The sequence below is a fragment of the Bidens hawaiensis genome, unplaced genomic scaffold, assembly GCF_021521415.1.
Source record: "Bidens hawaiensis isolate Kalapana, Puna unplaced genomic scaffold, B.hawaiensis_p1.1 tig00034194_1, whole genome shotgun sequence".
Taxonomy (NCBI): domain Eukaryota; kingdom Viridiplantae; phylum Streptophyta; class Magnoliopsida; order Asterales; family Asteraceae; genus Bidens; species Bidens hawaiensis.
Genome location: NW_027495899.1, coordinates 98,666 through 110,436, shown reverse-complemented (window position 1 = coordinate 110,436; position 11,771 = coordinate 98,666). Strand labels below are relative to the sequence as shown.

Below are 11,771 nucleotides of genomic sequence, written 5' to 3'. Positions count from 1 at the left end.
AAGAGTCCGTCTATCTCCCAGGGTATAACAACCGAAGCAGTATGTACTGCCGGGAAAGGCTACGCGCTCGAGGTTACATCGGCATATCGGTGTTCTTGAAAATGAATAGGTTAGAATATATAATGTGGTGAAGGGATCAAGTAGAGAGTACTCCTCTCTAACCATATGGAGTTTTGAGTGAACACATTTTTGTAATTATTTCAAATGAGGCACAAAGCCAACTAATATATTCAAGAGTTAAAAGAAACAAGTGTCTCACTTAATTAGTGACTTAATGTAATAATAAAAACTCATTATGTGTCATCAAGCCACTTTACTCAAGAGTTTCACCAAACCAAACCAAGAGTTTTTTTATATTATTATTACAATAATTAATTTTCATTCACATTTTCTAAATTTACCAACCCTATCTTTCATCCACATCACCTTCTTTCTTCTTAAAAAGCATTTAAAAACATCTATATATTGTCATATTCTAAGTAATATTTTGAATTTATATAGAAGCAATTAGTCACCCCATCTTAAATTCAAACAGCAACCATAGTGAGCTACAAAATTCAAGGTTTAAATCTATGTGACAAGTAATAAATTTTTTGGTCACAAATCTCCTTGTTGCGGAGGTAAAATAAACAGGAAGTTTGTAGAAGCAAACTAAGAACAACATAATGATGTGGCTATTTCTCTCAACTCTAATATTTTTTAATGAGGTTTGTAAATGTTTGTTGTTGTGAAAGAAAATAAGGTTTTTGAGAAAAATTTGGAATATGATGTGATGATGACGTGACGGTTTGTATGGATTTATTGTTGTAGATGGTTTTATATCACCCTACATGTGAGGTTAATGAAATATAAAACTAACTAAAATAAAAACTTTGTTAGATAATCTTTAAACTCAGATTTTAAATAACAACAAGGAATCCTTAAATAATTTCCGAAGTGTCTATTCTAAAAATGAAATTGGGACCATATGAGTCACATGATAATATTAACATGATGTTCTCACTTTGTAAATATATATACTGGTATTCTACCCTTGGATCACGACCACCCTCCTCCAGTCCAATGACAAGCCACCGGAAAAACAAAATCTTGATTGTTGCTTATCCGAAACAAGGCCATATTAACCCGTCCCTCTGTTTCGCCAACCGCCTCCTTAAGTTGGGTGTAAGTGTCACCTTCTCCACCAGCATCTCTGCCATAAGAAGCATTAACATAGAAACCAGCCACCACGGCCTAACCTTTGCTCCATTTTCTGATGGCCATGACCATGGCCAACAAGCAACTACCACCTTGCAACAATTCATCTCAGATTTTGCTACCAATGGTTCTTGTGCAGTCGGTGAAATCGTTAGCTCTGCTGCTGCAGCAGGCCAACCGTTTGATCAATTAGTCTACACAACTGCCATACCGTGGGCAGCGAAGGTGGCTAATGCCTATGGTCTGGAAGCGACTCTCCTCTGGTGCCAACCAGCCACTGTCTTGGATATCTATTATTATTATTTCAATGGTTATGAAGGTTTGATATCTGCTAACAACAATAATGCAACATTTCGAATCAATTTACCTGGACTTCCATCGTTAACCATCACTGATTTGCCGTCCTTTATGTCGTCATCCTGCCCCGAGGAACTGACTTTTGTTCTGGAATTAATGAAAGAACATATTGATGTACTCAAAATATCTCCAAGAATACTGCTGAACACTTTTGACGAACTTGAAATGGAGTCCATCAGAGCAATTGAAAAACTTGTGATGCTTCCGGTTGGACCCCTCGTCCCATCATTCAATTCATTCGAACAACCCGAAGAAGATTATATCAAATGGCTAAACACAAAGCCGAAATCGTCGGTTGTGTATGTTTCATTTGGAAGCATGTCCACTTTATCCTTATATCAGGCCGAGGAGATTGCATCTGGGCTGCTTGAAAGTGGTTGGCCATTTTTATGGGTGATACGAGAGATTGGCCAACAGAAGGAATTGAGCAAAATAGAGGTACTTAAAAAGAAAGGGATGATTGTGGGTTGGTGTTCTCAGGTGGAGGTATTGAACCATCTGGCAATTGGGTGTTTTGTGACGCATTGCGGGTGGAATTCGACGTTGGAAGCGTTGGTGGCCGGTGTTCCAACTGTTGCCTTTCCGCAGTGGACGGATCAGGCGACCAACGCCAAAATGATTTGCGACGTTTGGAAAATAGGTATTTTAGTGAAAAGGAGGGAGGTAGATGGAATGGTGGAAGGGAAGGAAGTTAAGAGGTGTGTGGAAATGGTGATGGGAGATGCAGAGATAAGACGAAATGTGGAGGGATGGAGGGAGTTGTCAAGAGAAGCTCTCAATGCTGGCGGATCATCCGCGGTCAATTTGCAAGCTTTCTTGGATGAGGGCTTGAAATAAGATATGCTGTAGTATAATCGTAAGTTTCCTATTATCATTTGTTTGTCTTATTTTATTATATATTATATTGACATGGAATATGAAAACTCTCTTTGGATGATCTTGTATCCTCAGCTTTTTATCAGAACAGTTAAAAGTCTCAAAAAAGTGTTGTTAATTAAAGATCAAATAGAGTTGAACAAGACATTGAAACACAAACTTTGAAAATTTGATTAAAAGAAATTATGGTTACATTCGATGCACACCGATTTATAGGTATATTCACATGGTTGGCCTTGAGAATTCACGTGTCTCAGCTTAGCCGGAAATAATAGGTCTGTTAAAACTTAACGTACTAAATAGTGTAAATAATTTTTTTAACGAAGATTAAAGTTATGTCAATAAACACAACAATTAGCAAAATAATGGTATTAAAATAATTTTATAACATACTGAATAAGCTGATAGTTCATCGAGCATTTGTCAAGCTCTCCTAACATTGATAACAATTTAGTGAATCAACTATTCGTAGTTCATCCTCTCCAATATTTCGTTTTCGATAGCTATCACTACCAACCAGCTAAGTTTTTCTTTCTTTTTTGACATTCATGTTTGAAATGTCCAAGTTTATTTTACTTGGAGCATCTTATTTAATATTTTATTCTTCCATGGCTTCCAATGTTTGTGTCGATGATTCTTTTATTTTCTTAAGTTGAATTTTCAAGAATGCAACACTCATTTCTACGCATGTCTTCCTCTTTAATTTTGTTCTTGATGCGTTCCACAAAAGCCTTCCTATGAATTTCGGAATGGCACGGAACTAAGACCAAAAAACTGCCCGATCACATTAATAATCCGAATGAACTTTTTTGGAACCGAGCGGTTACTGACCATTCTTGTCATTCATTATATGCTCAAAATTTCTTGCTTGTGATCTAATCTCATTAATTTTTCTGGCATAGTCATCAAGTGACTCGTTTACACCATATGACAAAGATTTAAAATCTAACTCGAGTATTTCTAACGAGCTTCTTTCAGTTTATCAACTCCGACATGCATGTCAAACCTGTAATGCGCCCCAAATTTCTTTGGATGAAGTATGTTTAGACATTTGCGATACCAATTTATAGGAATTACTTCGTGTACTGGTGCAATTGCTATATATTGTTCTTTTCCTCATCAATTTGAGTTCCCACTTTTAGTTCAATGGCTTTCCGAATTCCATGGACATTAAAGATTAATATGAACTTAAGTGAACTTCAGCCCACATGGTGTAATTTGTGAAGATTAATATAAGACGTTGAAAACTCATTGATGTCTCTCATTATTTGAAGTTACAACTTCTTTGTCTTTAGACTCAACCTTTTTCTGATTTTCTTCTTCTCACTCTTAATAGATTGACTGCCATTGGTTTCGTATTGACTTTGATTTCAACTTTACTAGTATTAGATTAGATGGATATCTACCTTAAACTATGATTAATTTGATATCAGTTTTTAGTAAGGGTGGCAAACCCAACCCAAATGGATTGTTTTGGGTCAAGACGGATATACTTTAAAAGTAAAATGGGTTAGGATGAATCATAAAAATTCTTCAAGTGGGTCAGGATGGGTTGGAAATATACAAGTGAGTTTCATTTATAGGTTAAAATGGGTCAAAACAAAATATCCAAGTTATCCAAAATTTATCTAATTCAAATACCCAAACTATCACGTGTGAAACAAAACTCACCCGAAACCCAAAAAACGATCAAAACGAAACAAAAACCCCGAACCGACTAAAACGAAACAAAAAAACAAAAACCAAACTGAAACGAAATAGAAAAACGACCTAAACGAAACACAAAAAACCGGAATGAAATCGAAAAACTGACCAAAACGAAACATAAAAGCGAAATGCAACTGAAAAGATAATCAAAACTAAACAAACTAAACAAAAACACTGAATCGACCAAACCGAAAAAATACTAAATCGAAATAGAAATCGAACAAAACGAAACGAAAAAACCGATATAAAACCTAAAAGTTGACCAAAGCGAAACAAAAAAAAAGCGAAATGCAAATTGAAAAGCTGACCAAAACAAAACAAAAACACCGAACCGACCAAAACGAAACAAAAAAACCGAAACGAAACTGAACTGAAATAGAAAAACGAACAAAACGAAACAAAAAAAAAACCAAAACGAAATGGAAAAACGACCAAAACGAAAAAAAATAAAATGAAATGCAACTGAAAATCTGTCCAAAACAAAACAAAAACACTGAACCGACTAAAACGAAACAAAAAAACCGAAACGAAACTGAACTGAAATAGAAAAACGACCGAAACGAAACAAAAAAAGTGAATTGAAACTGAAAAACTGACCAAAAGGAAACATAAAAAAACTAAATGCAATTTAAAAACCGGATCAAAACGAATCAAAAATACCGAACCGACCAAAACGAAACAAAAAATATGAAACGAAACTCAACCGAAATAGAAAAACGACCAAAACGATACAAAAAAACCGATATGACACCGAAAAACTGACTAAAACGAAACAAAGAAAAGCGAAATGCAATCAAAAAGCTTACCAAAACGAAATAAAAAAACTGAAACGTAACCGACCAAAATAAAACAAAATGAATCGAAACGAAACAAAACAAAATGAAATTAAACCGAAAAAACTTACTAAAACAAACAACACTGAAAGCGAAAAAACTGAAAAATCGAAACCGAAATCATTGAAACCGAGCAAATACCGAAACCGACCGAAATGAAAAAAAACAAAACCGAACCGAATAAAGAAACCCGAAAAACTCGAACCTGAACCACTACAAAACTGGTTTTTTTTAATGAACGAGGATGACGGGGGAAATATTTTAGTTATTTTACATTTTGCGTTTTTTATTTATATTTTGAGTTATTATTTTTTTAATAGTTTTTTTGAATATTTTTTTGAGGGGTTTTTAAAACTCTTTGTATGTCAACCTTAACTTGGGTTAAGATGAGTTAGCTTTACCTATCTTGACCCATATCCATCCTAACCCTCTATTTTAAAAATCCATCCTGACCCTATACCCATCCTGACCCATCATCCAAATCCAACCCAACCCAACCCAACCCAACCCACTCACATTGCCAACTCTAGTTTTTAGTTTCAGAACAAATCAATTCACCTTAGTTTGATATCAACTAACAGTTTCGGATCTAACTAATCAAGTTTACTTTGATATCAACATTAACTGTTTGGGATCAAACTAATAAACCTTTAGTTAATTTTGGAAACAATACACAACTTTTTAAAACCAACTGTTACATTACCGACGGTACACGTACTGGTGTTTATTGCTATTACTATTTTATCACAAGTTGAATCAAAATCAACTGTTTAAATCAATAATAGTACACATGTTTTGGTTACATGGCAAATCAAAACCAATTTTGGTCTCCATAGACAGCAATACACGCGTTTTCGGTTGACAAAACAAATTAAACTAACTGCTCTAAACACAATGGTACACATGTTTATCGATCACATAGAATTAAAACTAACTTTCTTAACCAGTAATAATACGTGGGTTTCGGTTGCAAGGCATGCCAAAACCGATTGTTCGTCTCCACCAACAACAATACACTAGTCTTTGGTTGCCTATACAAATCAAACCAACTATTCTTAATATTTCTCTTGTTTTTCTTTGCTAAAAACACCCAACACATCTTGATTCAAAAAACCATAAACCCAGAATATTTCAATTTAAAACTTGGTTTGTGATATGAAAAACAAAAAAAAAAAAAAAAAAAAAATCCTTCTTGATTGATCTTCTAGCTTGATCACAACCTCCCGTGTAACTGATTTCTCCAACCCATCTTTATGAAATTACTCTTTATTTTTGCGTTACCATAATACACAACCCACACAAACACCTTTGTTCTAGGATTGATTTATTGGAGATTTGTTCTTGATCAAACTCTTCTTAAAATAACCAGATGCTCTCCCTTCAATCCTTTCTGATAAAAAATATTTCCAATTCATTTGATTGATTTACACCAGTATGTAGGGTTTATTCAATCAGTTTCTAGTGCCTCTACCTATGTTATTAACTGAATGATGATGTTAACATGTTAATCAATCAATTATTAAACAACAAGCATTCCTGATTGATTTCATAATAACACCGCTCGAATACCACTGTTTGTAATCGAAGAGCAAATGGAACTGAATAATTTGAACAAGAGATTTTAATACACAACCTTGGTAATCGATTAAGAAATTCTGAGTACATTTTATCCCTATCAGTACACGTGTATATATAGAATTTCAACTAGTGCCTTGACAAACAAAATGCTGTTTGGAAGTAAACAACAGTTACACTTTTGGCTAATTACATATAGACCCTTCCTATTTACAATATACATGTTTGATCCTAAACATACTTTATACTAATGACATGCAAACATGTAGATCCAGTAAATAGTAGCACCATATGAAGATCCATGGATTCTCCTTCATCACACCTTTGGGTTAGAAGAAGACTCGACCACGAGACTGAGCCAACTCTTCAGGCACAATGCACTGTCTGTTTCTTTATGTCCGTTAGCTCTAACAAGGTTGTAAAAGTTTCTAGGCAGACCCTAGGCAGCCGAATAGGGAGTTGGGTTTACTCGAGAAGTACTTCGACATGGTAAATATAAAGAAAATTATTTTTTGGATATTATATATATGTCAAATATCATAAAATTATTAGTATTTATAAAAAAATATGTGAATATCAATATAAATATAAGAACTACATTTTTAAATAATAAATTATTCTAAAAATTGCTAATCATTTATTAAAAAAATGATATTTGTTCTTAAATATTATAGAAATACGATTTATGGTTTATTTTTTAAGTCAAAATCGGCTCAAGTTCATCAAGTAGATGTGATTTTGGCTAAGGTTGACCGCCTTTGATCGATTCATAGTAACTAGACGGAGGTAAAGAAACTCAACTCTGTAACATACCTTATAGCAAGTACTCATGGAGTACTCAGCCTTATAAACCTACTTTTACAACATTGGCTCTAAGCCCAATTTCATTAACCCAATGTATGACCCATGACCCGAACCAGAAAATTAAAAATCCCAAGTGAAAAAGTTTTGCCTCAGGTGCTCTATCCACCTTCATCACGCCAAGCTTGGCATTAATCTTCAGAAGAAGGGCTTATTAACTAATCATTCACTAACATGGGTGCAATGCAACAAGTTACAATTCCAGAATCTGTGTGACATTTCTTCTTCCTTGTATAGATTACATGTGCAAAAGTTAGATATGATACATGCACCTCCGGGAAATGATGTGTGAACATGTCTACAGTAGCCCGTCTCGTGACCCGACAAAATTACTAACACCAAATGGCATGATACCTGCTATAATTGAACGCCTGATGGATACCGAGTTGAATAAGAACTGTCTTTTGTTGAAATTCCACCGACCGTTGTACGCTATAGGTTGAATAATCCGCATATACCCGATGACATGTAGCTCGCCACTTAATCAACTCGTGGACAAGACCAAGCCCATCTTTTTCAATGTTGAATCAAAATTCGGATCTGAACCACATCATTTCGTCCACCACATTTCAACACCTAGGATCCCACGACTTACATCCACTACGCCACCGCCAGTTCCCCATCGAAGCCCAAAGAGGGACAACCCAAAACCAGAAGCCCTAAACTAGATTACAATCCCGTCACTACCGTTACCATCAAACCTTCCCTAATTAGCTACATATTACTAGTAGAGTGCTATCCAAACCCCGAAGGTCAACTCGATGATCCTCTAGCGCCGTATGAGTGAAGATGACTATCTTTCACTGGAATTACATAATCTCTTTTTTCAATTTTCCCTCTTATGATTAGCCCACACAAGAGATTCTCAATCTTTTCTCTATTTCCAATATGATGGCCCCAATTATCTAATTTGTCTTGAGACGACCCCATTTTTTGACCACATTTAGGCTCTTTACAGTACCAACTAAACCCTCATCATGATTTATACTCCATTAGATAACTTTTGAATCTGACTGCCTTTAATATCCAGTTGAAAGGATAGTAGATGTTGTCAAAGGTGATGAAGAAGGCATAAACTGAATGTCATAATCAAATCCCATCTTGGCATATATATGAATATCGTTGATGGATTGAAGTTGTTCTTCTTCAGTCAGCCTCTTTCTCTTGGCTTGCAAGGCCAAATTCTTTGCCTTAATCCCATATTGTGATGACAAAAGAATTAGAGCAGTACTTTGGAATTTGTTTTGCATTTTAGGGAGTTTGATTTCAGATAAGGCTTTTGGCTCAGAGTATTTTCTTGGATTCTTCTTTCTTTCTTGTACAAAATCCCTATAAGCTACCCCAAGCTTAATAGTCCCCCACTTGGCAGTTTCTTTTCTTGAATGTAAATTAGCCTCAACTAATTCCATTGTCATTTTGAGGACTTCTCTCTCATTCTCCTCACTGATTCTTTCTTTTACAACATCCTATTCAGGTTCAGGATGATCCTCATCAGGGTCTTCTTCAACAAGTCTCTATTATTCAGCCTAATGTTCTTCATAAGTCCAACCTTTAAACTTGTAGATAGAGACCATATATTTAGCATGCTCTTAAAGCCATAAGAGAGCATCTTTCTCTCCTTCCATCAATAGTTGTTTATCAGCTACTGGTCTTTCAGATTCAATTAAGCATCTATCATAAGCTTGTTGTTCTAGATCTCTTGTCTTCATAAGGTCTTGTTGATATACCCTTGCAGCTTCTTTATTAGACATGATCCTTGCAGCCTCTGCTAAAGTTCTTGCAACCTCTTGCTCTTAATGAGTTATCAGGTCTTCAACAGTTCTAGGCTTGAACTTTTGACAGGATGAGATGGTGGTGAATCATCTCCTTTAGGCAAGATTAGCTTCCTTCATTTCAAACTACTGTCAGAAGTCTTTTGATGAACAGACTTTGACTTCAAGGTATCAACAACCTTTGGAGTAGTTGTAGGTTCTTGTGGAACCTTGGGTGCAACAATAGTCTCTGAAATACTGTTGGTAATTGTGGATCAGCAGTAGTTTGTTGAATATCAACAGTTGAGAAACTGTTGGTCTTGTATCAGCTGTTGGTGAAACAACTTTTTAGACATTAGTAATTTGGGAAACTATTGGTATAGCTTCTGATTCATCAGTTGTTTGAGTAACAACTGGTCTTTTCTTACCCTTTCCTCCCTTTCTACCACCTTGAGACATGGACTTTAATCTCTTAGTCTTTGAAGAGCTTGTTTCATCAGGATTTTCCCTATGTTTCTTTACTAAAGCCTTTCCCTTTGCCTCCTTTTTTTCGAAACACCTCTTCCAACCTGTGTAGCATCTTCAGCAACTTTATTGGCTGATTCATCTAGCATCTTCTCAGTTGCTTTTTGAGAGGCTTCAAAAATATTCTCCCCCCTTTGGCATCAGTAGCGACTTCAGTTTGCTCTTTAAACCAAGAAGCATCAGGAGCTATTCCAATAAGCTCTACCAGTTGATTTTTTTGTTCAACCATTTAATTCCTTAACTCATTTACAAGAGTAATTAAGGACTTTCTGAGCATTATGGTGTCTGTGTTGACTTTAGTTTGTAAGATTTGGAATTGAGTTGTAAGAAAGGATTTTAGCTTAGTATACTTTGTGGAAGAGGTGGTTATACCCTCTGGTCTGCTGGTCTGCTAAAGCTTTGAGTGGCTGGTGGATGTTTAGTGACTTCTGGTGGATGCAATATTGAAATCCACTCCATATGGAGGCAAACAATTGAGCGTGATCTTGGGGTTTTTGTACTTGAGTTTGATTCATGTTGGTGATGAGCTTTTTGAGTTGCAATACCTTAGAGCCCAAACTTTTTATTTGATTCATCAATTCCTCAATATTTTTGCATCAACTAACTTAATAATCTTATCTGCAGACCTTCTATCAGTAGTTTTACCTACATCAGCAGTTTATTTTATCTAAAACAAGAGTAGGATTTTCATCTTGAACTTGTTCAGATGGTCCTTTGTGGTACCGAGGACTTCCAATTGGTGTTGATCTAAGAACATCATTAGTTGTTGCCAGGATAGGAGTCTTAGTACCTAAACTATGTCAAACAGTGAAACAGTTATTTCAACAATTGTACTATTTGTTCCTAATCCCATATTCCAGTCAGTTGTAGTGATAAGGACATTCTCCTCCTTTATCTCTCGGTTTATATCATCAATTTCAACATCAGCAGTTTGGGCTGGAGTTTGCATTTCAGGTGATGAAGTAAAGAAAGGACTGCTTTCAGTGAGTTAAAACTTTTTGGTGATCACATGAGCTATTTCTTCAGTTGTTATTATATGATGATCTGGTGGAGGTGAAAGAGAAGTTTCCTTGAGAAAGGGGCTTGGAGATGGAGTGCTGAGTAGCCCTTTAACTCTTTGTTGTGGGTCCCAATACTTGCAATAGTTTCCTTTTATGAGGAGGACTGAGGAGTTTCCTTGGGTGGAGGTGTGACTTGTTGTGAGGAAGTAACAACAATCAATTGTTTTCATGGCTTTTGTGTTACCACAGGTTGTTCAGGCACCTCAATCTCCTAAACTGCCTTTTTGATTTTCTTTGGGGGTTGGATTTTTTTGACTTTTTGGATAATGGTCTTTTGGTGGTAGGTGTGGTTTTCAAAGGTCTAGGCTGAGCACTTAGATCACCTAGATCAATGGGCTCTTTTTCTATAATTATTGTTACAGAAGCATCATTAGTTTGGACGGGTTACTTCTTATCAACTAAGCTTGGTGATTTGGAATCTTTCATTCTCACAAAAATCTCATTACTGAGACTTTGACTTTGATGGGCATTCCAATGACTAAATCAGATTTTGGTAATATCTTCATGAGATATACCATAACAAACCTTGGAAACATCAAAAACGGTTTTCCTCCCAGTCATTGCTTTTACATTATTCATTAAATCAATAAAGAGTGATTATGGAAAGCAATAATCTTCACCAATAATAATGGAATATGCTAAATTTTAAACATTTAAAGGAAACTCATTCCAACAGGTGGATTCATAAGACATACACTGAAGCAGAGTATGAAACAATAATTTCATTGATGTGGAAACGTTTTTGTTAAGTGTGGCTTTTTCAGTTGAAGCCAAGTAACCCCTTTCAATAAACTTTGTCTTCAGAGTTTGTGGTGCAAATTTTGAGAAAAATCATCATCATATAAGTCCAAGTGTTGTGAAAGGAGGGATGATGATGATACAATTACCTCGGACTTGCCTACCTTTGATTTGATAAACAAAGGTGTTTTGTTGTCAATGTCATACTGGATTGATGCATTTTTTTCCAGAAGTCATTGAGTGTTTGGGGTAAAGATAAGGATCAATCGTCAAACTATTATGAAATTTAC

General features: G+C 35.5%; 1 pseudogene; it reads left to right on the top strand.

Annotated features, from left to right (window-relative positions):
* Positions 1 to 1,015: 1,015 nt before the first annotated feature.
* LOC143585868 (UDP-glycosyltransferase 75C1 pseudogene) lies at positions 1,016 to 2,391 on the top strand (annotated as a pseudogene).
* The last annotated feature ends 9,380 nt before the right edge of the window (positions 2,392 to 11,771 follow it).